The 12,505-nt window shown below is 42.2% G+C and overlaps 1 protein-coding gene across 2 annotated transcripts in view; it reads right to left on the minus strand.

Moving 5' to 3' along the window:
• Window positions 1-12,505, minus strand: part of ptprn2 (protein tyrosine phosphatase receptor type N2) — a 144,727-nt gene that overhangs the window by 80,040 nt on the left and 52,182 nt on the right. The gene's annotated exons all lie outside the window — the stretch shown is intronic.

Here is a 12,505-nt window from a genome sequence, read left to right on the forward strand (position 1 = left end):
CCTATGACATATCATGCGTAAAATGTAATCACTGAATGTAATTAGAAGAATGTGCGATACACTCTGAAGTGCTGGCATTACTGAATACTTTTTTTTTTTTACCTTACTAATTTTGGATTTAACGGCATATGAGCAACTAATTATTAGTTAATAAAGTCTGATGCAGTTCAACATTATGTACATAATTCTCACATACATCCATGACACTAAAACCAGCTGCCACATATTGGGGTCTGGTGATTTTAAATTGGCCGCAGTTGTGAATGGTTGTTTTGTCTTGTTCTGTGTTAGCTCTGGGATAGACTGACAACCCGTCCAGAGCACTAATCTTGCACTAAGGTCTTGTATGCACAATAATCAGGAGCGTTAGCATCAAGTAGCATCAATTGCGCTCAGCTTTTAGAATTGGAACCAAAGTAAATGATTTTCTATCATCACCGTGCATCATGTCATTATCTTAGCCCAAGTCCAGAATCTTTCCAGCCGCAAAATTTTCACTACACAGTACTTGTCATTTTGCAATATAGATATCCACCTGCAGAGTTCAGTCGCTCCCACAACTCTGCTGTCAGTGGGGGGCTCATGTGTTTTGTATGACAAGCTGTACAGAAGCTGCATGTAAATACAGCTGTGCCGTGGGCAGGTCTTGGCATTCATGCTTCTCACGCGTCTCATGATGACTGCAGGACTGAAATATCTGGCTCTTTGCAACCAACATCCCCAGAAAACACTAGAATGCTTCATTATGGTTCATTATTTGCAGATTTCTTTTTTTTTTTCCTGGGTAAAGCTTTCTGTCTTGTTTCCTATTTAAAATGCTGCACTCAACAGCAACTACAAACACTTCACTCTGACCATATGCAAACCGAAACACGCACATCAACACGAAGCTGCACCCGATGGTTAGTCATGCCCGTGACTAGCTTTAATTACTGCTGCTGCTGAACTGCAGGGACCTCGCAATCTGCATTACAGGTAAAAGGGGGCAAAAGTGGCCCGTGGACACACAAACACATATAAAGAGATGCACAAAGGAAGTGAAAATTGAACATCTGTCTTTTTTTTCCCTTTCAAGCCCCCTGCCAAAGAAAGCTGGTGCTGCACCTGGACATGAATTATAGAGAGGCACTTGGATGAGGTGGGTGGAAGAAAGAGAGAAGAGAAAGAGAGGTGAATGAAAATGAGGGGACAGGGTGGATTTCATGTCTCCCCCATCTGGAGACACTCACCAAGGGAGCTCAATGGGTCAATGATCAATTCACTGCCAATAGCTGCCAATAAGGACTGACACAGTGATATAGTATATGCTGCATAAAAAGTTGCTTTAAATTATGCATAATAGCAAATAATAGTGGCACAGACATATTTAAAAATAATAATAATACAAAAACAGACAGCTCATTGTGCACCCTCTATTGAAAATGTTATGAAATGGCCCTCAAATACTACTCTATGTTTTCAGACAGCTGTAATCCTTTAGAAAAAAAAATTATACTCAAAGAGGAACTACAAAAGCAAATAGTGCTTTGAAGATGGAAAGCCCGAAATGTCACCCACCCGCTTTGAAGCTCCCTGGCTCTCTTTGTTTCTCTACACTTGTAGCTCACAAAACCACAGGCAGAGCACACTGCATTCAGGGGCCAATTTAGAGCGGATGTACCATTAAGGGAGAAAACACACACACACACACACACACACACACACACACACACACACATACAAACACATGCTCATGAGCTCAGACAGTGATATACTGTGTAGGCCGAAAGAGACAAGCGCGCACAAACACAGGTGAACACACACCTGGAAAGGCGACATTGTACAGCATACGTATGGCCATCTCCCTTTGTTTTGTACCGTCTCTTTGTAGTTTCGAGCACTTTAAGTGTCATTTGCCGCCTCTTTGATACACACGTACCTTCTGGCTAGTCCATTAACAGCCACATCCAACAGTGACGATTTATGTTGCTTCAGTATACTCAAATTCAACATTTTTGCAACTCACCCTTGACGCAGTTTTGAATCTTGTAGAGCTTATTTAGGGGACACGGAGTGAGGGTGAAAAGCAAGCACGGTGAAATCAGTCAGAATGAATGACGGTAAAAATGTAAATGATCTTTTTCCCATTATTTTCTAAACAAAGCATTGCTTATTTGGAGATGAGTAGCACAAAATAATCAATACCAATTATCTCTTTAGTAGATTTTGATTTGTGCCTGTTCGTCTCTTTAGTCAGCTTAGTCATGTTTCCCTTTTTTAAGGCTCGCCGTCTTTAGACAGAGCAGAAGCAGGAAGGAAACAAGTAAAGAAAGGAAGAAGGTAACGTTCTTATTGCAATATACATAGTCTATTGATAGAAATTATTAGTCTATTAGCAGCATGACATGTAAAGCCACTGAATGAACCAATTTTTGTTATTTTAATTTTTGGATATTACAAATAAGTCTGATGATGATGAGAAGTTTTTTAAAGCACGGGATTGGCAGCATACATCAAACACTTCTGGAAATTTCCTGAAGAAGCAGAAACCACTTAACAGTTACAAAGAGTAAAAACATCATTTGTAAAATATTCTTTAGCTTCTTTATTTTGTTGATATAGAAGAAAAGCTTTCAATTTGCTCAACGACCGAGTTTAAATCCAGTTTACTTAAACCAGACTGATTGTTCATATTTTTTTACTTGTTTTGCTTAATTTGCAGATCAAAAATATTCCTTATTTATTTTATGCTGGACCCTATTGCCGGGCCTCAGTTTATTCACTGTCTGAAACAAGCTGTTTGAATTCTTCTCCTTTAATTGTTCAGTCACACTAGGGGACGAATAAGGTGACCTTCTCTCTGTAAGTAGGAAAAATGGGTGGTTGGCCAGCAATTGCATTGAATTTTATTTGTTGTCAGACACCGACTGAAAGCAGGAGCGATGACCAGAGGTTGAGAGTGTTTGAAGGACCACCTTCAAACACAAGGCGATTACATCTGTTCACCTGTTGAGAGGCAACTTACCACCTCACAATTTGCGGTCTGACTCATACTGACTGAAATCACTCTCAGACAGATTGCTTAAGGTTTGCAAATAATTGCCATCTAATTTATAAATGCAGACAGACTGCCAAGACATTGCAATCAACCTGAGTCAGTCTGCACTGATGAGCACAATTTGTCTGTGAAACATCTCTTTGCAATAAGAGACTGAACTTAAATAGTTGCCAACTGGTTGTATTCTGGTTACACGCCTATATAAAAGCAAGGTTGACCCCTGCCTATTTCATGTAGCATTTAAATCGCCGCCCTGCAGCAACTATGCCACTATTTTTGGCAGTAATTTCTGAATTTGAATTTTAGTTCTAGCGGGATTTTGAAGTAAATATTTAATTGAATTTCTGTGTATGCAGACAACAACAGAGTTGCAGTTTTTGCTGCTTTATCACAGTTAATCACTGTATTATCTCAAACGGATTGAATGTAATTGCCAACTTGACCCCATTCATCAGAATCAGAATAAGAATACTTTATTAATCCCTAAGGAAATTTTTCAACCACAAACTATGTCTTATTGCTGTTTTATCACCGTCTTGATGCACTAAAGTTGCTATGAAGATGGCAACTGACTGAAAGTGGTTGCAAGCGTCCTCATCTTCAAAGGTCACAAGTTCATCGCACATGGTTGCACCAATTGGGCTGTGTCACAGTCTCCAGCCACTGTTTTCCCTGTGTGACTGTAGCATAAGCTAACTTTCCTTTGATTGGCTGCCTCTCACAAACACAAGCTCTGAACTACAGTTGGTGAGATTTGCCCTTGTGCCTTAAAAGGAATCCCCCCACCCCCACAAATAAATAAAATAAAAACATAATGTAAATGCTACAACTAAACTTTTCTCTCAGTAAAACATTCACAACTGCATGATGGGAGTGATTAAAAAACTAAAATACTTTGATTTAATTATGGTTCATAGCAGGAGCTGGAAAGAAGCTCATTTCCGTAGCTGTTTGTGTCTGCTGCTTCATAAAGTGGCATCCATCGAGTATACCGACTGCTGTGCGTACAACAAACACAATACACGAGTACCCGCTGCTCTTGACATTAGGGCCGTCGGCACATGGACTCTCTCGTGGAGTAGCATTTACTGCGGGCAGACATGGAAGATGAAGGGATGAGGGAATATAGAGATGGGGGTGGAGAGGTCGAGATGAACCAAAGGGAGAATAAAAGTGTTGCTGATGGCAGGACTGAAGAGGAGGCTGGATTTTCTGCTCAACATGGTGCTTAAACCCACAGCACCAAACATGTACCCACCATCTATATGGCCAGACTGCCTGTGTATATAGAGTAGTGGGAAAACTCTACATCTCTGCTGGGTTTAGTTGGTATTTTTCTGGCGTTTGTGAACAACACTGATGGAAAAGATACTGCACTGACAATTACGTCCCTTTCACTTTGGCACAATCTGTTTAGACAGAAGACTGCGACGACTAATCGTCTTTACGACTTTGTGGCAAAACAAGCCATTTTGTCAGTTCATAAAACATGAAGCTAGTGAGCCATTCTGTTATTATGCTCACCACCATGTGTGAGAAAATGTGCTGTTGCCAGCCGTCCTGTGTGGCTCAGCTGGAAATTAGATCACGGAAAAGTACTTGGTTAAATAAAAAAATTGCATCATCAACTCTGGCTGAAATCCAAATGAGATCAATTATAAAATTTGGTGTCACTTAATAGCAACAACCTGCAAACTGGAACAAGCTAATACACAAATAAAACGCCATATTCATTAGCCGTGTCTGTACACCTGATGTGACTGCAAATCTCCAGAGAAACAAAGTGGCGGATTATTATCTCCAGAATCATATTTGGCATTAATAATATATTTTGCAACACGGTAAGTTTCCTATTAATCAAGATGAGACGGTTTGATATCGGCAAATCCGTTTAAATGAACATGAAGCTGGAGCAAAACACAGATGTGGCAGAAGTTCTGCAAGGCTGACTATGTTCACTGTCCTTAAAGGGACATTCAGTCTTACTTTGGAAAGTTGCCCCACCCCCAGCTTCGCACACACACCGTTAATCATGTTGGATTTTGAGGCTGCTTCCAACCATTCCTGTAACTTTCCTCAAAAAACGACAACCTGACATTTACACCCACGTTATGCTGTGATTGTCCTGAAAGAGCAGTGGGTTTTAACTATTTTTTCATGTGAAGAAACAGGAACGTTTTTCTGACTAATTAAAGTCTGCCTCATATTTCATATTTCCTTATGTTGACCACTGTTCTCTGCAATGATGACAAAAGAAGGTACTGGAAGTGGAAAGATGCAGAGCAATAAAGTCAATGCTATATCCTGCTTAGAAAACTGGCTGAAAATCCTGGTTATATAAAGTTATACACTCGTTACACATCTAGATTACCCTTGAGTCTATGTATTTCATGCCTCTTGTTCAAGTCCAGGTCTCACGGGAAGCGGTGCAAGCTGAGAAGCCCTGATGTCCCTTTTTCCAGGGTCTCCTCCCAGATGGGATTGTATGAACCAGCTCAAGTAGCTCCTTTCGGTTAGTTACTCTCCAGCTCTCCATCCATCTTCCAGTGTTTTGGATTGATTTACTTCATTTCTACCCAGTAGGCCAACCGTGACCAAGACAAACCATTGGCACCTCATCCAGTTTGGCGGGTGTGTGTCGATGCTTTGTGCGCACCACATCAGATGTTTTGGGAACCAGTGCAACCATGTTCACTTTTTTCACTACCAAAGAGACTAAAGCAACCAATTTGTCTTCTTTTGTCACATATGAAGCAGCTTATATTGCTGCATCAGAGCATTTAAAAGACTAAAAAGCAGGAAGACAAAATCTGTTTTTGTCTGGTTTAAATAGATTTATGTGGACGGATATTTTTTCTCCAAATACAAATTAAAGGGTTTAGATCCATGAGATTGTTATCCATTCATACTATACGTTAAGACAGAAGATACGTCGATTCAGTCTAAAAATGCTAAAAGCTGATGATTTGCAGAGAGGCGGCACCTTAATGCCTCAGCGTCATGCCCTGACACACTTCACATTCAAACGTATCGCTGTACATCCTTCTTGATCCATGTCCGTTTCCCGATTCAAAGCTTTGCTTCCCACCACCGAAACAATGCATATTCAATTTTTGTTTACGAACTCAGGGTCTCTGCGGGTGTCTGAGAAAGGTTGCTCCGTCGTTCCAATTTGCGTTGCGTTTCACCCCCTACTCATTAATCTCCCTCCATTCGCTGATAGCTTCGTTTGGTCCACTAGAAATCGCTTTCAATTATTCATGCCTATTTACCACAAATACCTTGGAGATGGAATTAGCAAACAAACAATGCCAGGCGACACTAATCCTCGTCTACAGCAAAGATCCTTTAATGCACTGGAGATCAGGCCGGCTGTTGACAGGCACCTGTTACTGTCTTCAGCTGCTTCGCAACAGCAATGTTGACACAGTAAATGTGTTTACGGGAGCAGCGCAGCCCTGACCTTACGCTAAAGGTGCAGGGATAATGCAAAGGAGAGAAGAATAAGTAAGAGGAGGAGAGCATGGAGAAAGGACAGGCGAACGACTGGCAAGGATAAACAGGATAAAGGCAAGTGTAAGACTCGGCCCGATTCGTGGGCTGGAACACTCTCGGCTCTTCAACGCAGTAGCAAATGTTGTACCTGACACCTTTTTTTGTATGAGATGAACACAAAAGTCAGCAATGATGAAAGCTCGCTCTTCGGGCCAGGGACGTGGATTAAAAACTAGATGTTTTAAACCGATTTATAGACACCAAAATGCTCTGATAAAGCATTTGTAATAGCTGTCTTTGACAATTTGAGTGCTTTTTTTTTTTTTTTTTTTTTTTTACTGGAGGCAGTTGAGGCGGCAGGAAAAGAAAAAAAAAAAGAGGAAGAAGCGTCATGACCTTGGAATTAAAAAGACATATAATACCCTCGTAGAGAAAGAAAGTTTCCACTAAAACAAAGCGAAAATATTTAGCAGCTTACAGTGAGTAACACAACTCTGGTTATCTAGTGCCCTGCAGCTAGCAGGCACACAGGCGCGCGCGCACACGAGCGCTGTGTGGAGTGAATAAATTTCGGTTTACCTAGTGTAACAGACAGCGGCCGTTTCTGAGATCAACAATGCATAAACGTTAAGACAGAAAAGTGAGATATGTCATATCGAATGAGCATCACTGTGGATTTATGTTTGTACAGGCGCATGTGTGTGTGTGTGTGTGTGTGTGCCCTCTAGCAGACAGGGAGATGATGCAAGGGAGCCTGGAAAGGTACTACTGAGACTGAAAGCAGATAGTGAGAGTGACGGTTTAGACGACTGAGTGCTGAGCTCGTAGCTGAATGACACACACACATTTTCTCACACACGCATGCACAGAGCCAGGGGCAATGCAGGAGAAGAGACTGAGGAAGACTTTGATCACCGAACTGAGCACATTCAAGCACTCAACCAGAGAGGGCAGCCAGTGATGAGGAGGAGAGAAGAGAGCGCCCAGGGAGGGAGGGAAGGAAGGAGGGAGGGAAAGAGGAAGAAGGGGGTAGGGTGGGTGGGGGAAGAGAGGGATCGGGTTGTTTTCTGACCTCTACGCCCATTGATACAGATGTTAAGGCATGAACACACAGACAATCAGGCATCCGACATGGATTCTACCAAGCAAAAAAAAAAAAAACAGCTTTTCTTGACGTGTTTCTTGATAGTGGAAACCCATGCTGACAAAACTAATTTCATTCCAGCTGTATGTGCCTGGACATGAGCACACCAAAGTGGAGGAAACGTTCGGAAAATTAAATTCACACTTATTTCTTTAGCCTCTGGCGGCTTGCTGACTTCTGAATGGTAAATATTACAATATCAAGCAGAAACCAGATACACAAACGTGTCGCTCTGGAATCCCTGCGGCTTATGTTACCTTTGCTGGCGGCGTGTGACCGAAAAAAACACCAAAAAAAAAACAGGCGGCTGTAGCACTACGGAGCCGTCCTGCACGCCTGAGATGCAGGTGGATAAACCATTGTGCTGTTTGCGAAGAGAGCAGGTAATTATCGCTGGCATTTTGACAAGTGTTTGCCAGAGTGAAGGTCAACTCTGTCTGCGTGGGAGATCTATGCTAATCTGCTCAGCTGGAAAAGACTACCACTCACCACTCGAACGGTAGCTAGCACTATTATGCAGCCACAGCTACTATGTTTTCACTTCAGAGTTGTCTGCAAGGGTGTGTGTGTGCAGAAGAGTGTGTGTTTGTGTGTGTGTGCCTGCAAGCAGAGCGGAGAGAAGAAAAAAAGGAAAGAGAAAAGACAGACAGAATCAGACAGGAAGACAGACAAGTGGAGTGAGATGGAAAAGGAACCCGGTTAAATTTAGGCTGGCTCTCTTATGGTTTTAGAAAAAACACCAGTCAGTGTGGTTCATTTCATATCGTGTAAAAATCTCTTTCTTTTAAGGCAAATGGCTCAGATTTCCATCCAAATGAAGACAGAAAAGTGAAAAATAAGAATCCAAACTAGTGTACGTCGCTGCTCTTTAGCCTTTTTTGGGTGAAAAATAGAGTTGGGTGCATACAGGATAAACAGCTGGGCGCCTTTTTTCCAATAGGATGTCATTAAAGTCTTGCAGAAGAAGGAAGCGCAGTGAGATGGCGTAACTGAAAACACATCAGGCGAATCTCAAACAGTGGAAAACAGTGATGAAATTATGCCACATTCTATTTGTTTCACGTATTAATCTGAATGTTTTCTGCTCCACACAGAAAACATCTGATGCCTTTTTTTTTTTTTTTACGAATAACCATTTATGAAAATATAGAAGGGGCCGCTCATAAAGTCGCCTACGGGGGAATTATGAGCTGAATCTGCAGCTCTTCCTGGTTTTTTATGGCTCTTCACAGTGAGATTGCACTCTTTCTTTAGCTGTTGGGCTCCTAGAGAATCGTTTTCATCTGCAGAAGGCAGCTGTATTCAGTAAAAAATAGCAACTTAAAACAACTGTATACTATCTGCTCGCCCCTGGCAGTTTTTTGCTTGTGAACAAAGTTGAGAATTAGGCCCCTGAAGAGTTCTGATGTTTTCCTCAGGAGATGGTAGAGACCAAAAACAGAGACCGCTGGCCTTTCATTGGGAAGACTGATCATAATGTTGGCGGTTTAATGGTTTATCATACCAGCATACATGACAATAGTCTGCTTAGAACCTGTCTTCATATTAAAAAAGCAAGTCTACTTACTCTTTTTCAACGTTCCTGCCCCATAAAGGGGCAAGCACTTTATTTTGGGAAGGATTTTTAGGTGGATAGCAATTCAGTTTTCCTCCTGGTAAAATCCTCAGGAGTTTTCTCACCATCATCTTCCGTTTGACTCAGCAATCTCCATTCTGCTGTCACTTACATGTGAGTGAAAGAGTGTGTGTGTCAGATAGACAGAAGCGGAGGCAGAAACACGGGGGCAGACTTTGTCTATGTCCACATCTCTGCGTGTCTGCCTCGGGTGACAGCCGTGTGTCAGGGTCTCTGCTCTCTGCTCCAGATGGCCCAGCAAGTTGCTCCCGGGGTCCCCAGACTCTCAGTGCTCATTGACCAAGGCTGGGGTTCTCACGGCCTGGGGGCCTGTGGACTCATTGCTTCGGCCTGGCCTCTGGGGCCTTTGAGGCCTCCGAGGGGCTCCGGGGTCGCCCAACCGTGACAGCCAAGACAATAGGAGTGTCCTCACCCTGCTCCCCACCCACCACCTACAGCCCCTCTCAACACACAGTCACACACCCCGGTGTTTGGCCTGGACATCCTCGATCCCCGCAGGCAGACAGTTGCCGTGTCATCCAGCATCAGTTTTCCTCCCAGCTAATCGATAAAATACTTTAACGTGTAGGTATGATAACTGTGTTGCAAAAATGCATCGTATCTCATCTTTATCAATTTATAAATATATATAAAATAAGTCATAATTATAGACGCTTTATAAAACACCCTTCCTACACATAAATCCACCTCCTCACCGTGAAGAGCGCAAACATGTAAGTGGATCAAATCCATCACCAGCTACAAAACGTTGCTTTTCGGTGAGCAGAAGCAGTTCTGACAGATCTATTTCCCACTGACTGAAGGTGATTTACATGTTTAGAAATCACTGAGAGGAAACAAGAAGGCAAAAAAGAGAAAGAAAGTGGAGTTCTAAACAACACATCTCAACACTGGTTTTAACAGCTTGGCTGCCACTTCATCAAATATTGAATAAATCATTTTCTTGGCACAGTATGAACACAGCTGCAAAAAAAAGAGAGAGAGAGAGAAAAAAAAGAACAAAATCACACACACCAACACGCACACGTCCACACGCACATGCTAACACGGACACACAGAATGCCTTGTAGTTTTGATAAAGCAGCAGCTTTCTCTTTTGTTTTGCAGCCGAGCAGGGATTAGGCAGTGCGGGCCTTTGTCCTGCGGTTTTCCAGTTGAGCAGAACACAAGAGCCTCTACCTCCACTAATACAGTCAGACCTCCCAGCAGGCCTTTCACCACACAGCCGCTAAGAACCTGCTGCCTAAAAGATGCTTTTCAATGAGTTATCAAATCTCCTCTATACTGTCCATGCCTTTCAACCGAGTCTCTTTGTCTATTCTTTTCAATGGAGCATTGAACACATCAAATAGAACTGATGGGCAGATAGATGGACAGCAGAATGTAGCAGAGCCATATTAACCTCTTTCAGACACTGCCGAGTACAGTAAAGGTACTCGGTTTAACTTATAACAAACCTGACTGAGAACTTGCTAAATTGGAGTCGTTTTACCATTTTTATTTAGCCACACAGGACAGTAAACAATTTTACTTGTTAATCTAAAATAATAAGGAAAAGATTTATTGACAGTGAAAATGATAACTTGTTGCAGCCCCGACAGTAAGCAAACATTTTTCTGAACAGCATTAAAACAATATTTTAGTCCACAGGAAGATTAATCGCAAGTCATTTTCAAAGCAAACACTCTCAACGCTTATTCAAGCGCCTGAAATGTGAGTATTTGCATCTTTTTCAGTTTGTTTCATTACTCTAATTTCTTTATTGCTCTCCACTCTCGGAGCATGTGAGTCACATTTTAACTTCTTCCTTTTGGGACCAAACTCTATACCGAATAATCAATAATGGAAATATAGTAATTGTTAGTGGAAGCCCTCAAAACCAGTCTACAACACAAGTAGTGCTAAAACCGTCAGATGTTAGTCGACGGGAAAATTAGATGGCAACAGCTTCTCTTCATGCAAAATATCAAAAGCAGTGCATGAAAGCCGTCATTTAGTCAACAGTGAAATTGAATAAAAACGATTCTGATTGCCACTGAAGTCATTTACCGAGAGCGATCCTGAACATTTATGTTTATTCGCTCCTCAGTTGTAAAGATTTGCTTCTTTTTCTATCATTTTAAAGTGAAAATCTTCTTGTTACTGGTGCATTTGAAAGAGTCTCCTGCAATCATCGCTTGCAGCAAATTTATTGAGGAAAATTGACTTGTCTTTACGGGCATCTCTGTTTTCTCTCATGTTGGTGGCAAATGACTAATTAGACCTGTTTAATGGTTATTGATCTGCTTCAAAGAAAGATGATTTTGTTACATTCTCACCATCGTTCTTGGGTTTTGTAGTTTCACGACTGCCATCAGGCTGGATGTGGAGGCTCTCAGCGGCAGGTTGGGCACAGAGTACAGCAGGGGTTTCGATGAGTTCATTAGGAGGCCACGTCATTTATGCACAGTCACACATAAGGCAAAGGTCAGCCAGGATTACCCAGGTGGCCACTGCATGTGGGTGTCAGTTTGATTTTTAGACTGCACTTTAACCATGCTGTTGCTCCACAACCTGGTAACCGCTTTGAAATCACCACGCCTTTGCTGCACTGCATTGAATTCGGTGTCACGCATGCTCATTTGGAGCTGGGAAACAGCTACAAAGCGACAGTTTGTGCATGCACTTCAGATTGCTTTTAATATCGGGAGGCGAGTGGGAAGTCCACTCCACTTCACACTGTGGTGGAAACAGAGGGTGGGCAACAAGGTAGGAGGGGGCGCAGGGAATAAAGCTCTGGTAGGATTTAATCTAAGGTCACCGGGGGGACACACGGAGAGAGGATCCAACCAGTCAGCTATCTCTAAGTGCTATTTCTATACTTTTTATACATTTCAGAGCTGAAACTCTTCGGTCTACTGGGATAAAAGAACAATGCATCCAAGGGGAAGTAGCTTGATAAGCTCCGTCTGTTCACTTTTACAAATTGCTATTCAGGTGGGCTGTATTCATAATTCATCAACATGGGTCAGGCTCATGATCATGTTGACTTAACATTTGGTCTGACATTTCAGCCCTGCTCACGCCTGTCATTAGCTCTCGCCACACGCTACCTCATCAAAGTCAGTCACACAAGCGAGGAGGGGAGGGAGGAGATGAAGAAGAAAAACAAAACGTTAAGACAGAATAAAAAAAAACCCAAAACGATACAGTT

The sequence above is a fragment of the Simochromis diagramma genome, unplaced genomic scaffold (assembly GCF_900408965.1).
Source record: "Simochromis diagramma unplaced genomic scaffold, fSimDia1.1 OVJJ01000602.1, whole genome shotgun sequence".
In the NCBI taxonomy this organism is placed as follows: Eukaryota; Metazoa; Chordata; class Actinopteri; order Cichliformes; family Cichlidae; genus Simochromis; species Simochromis diagramma.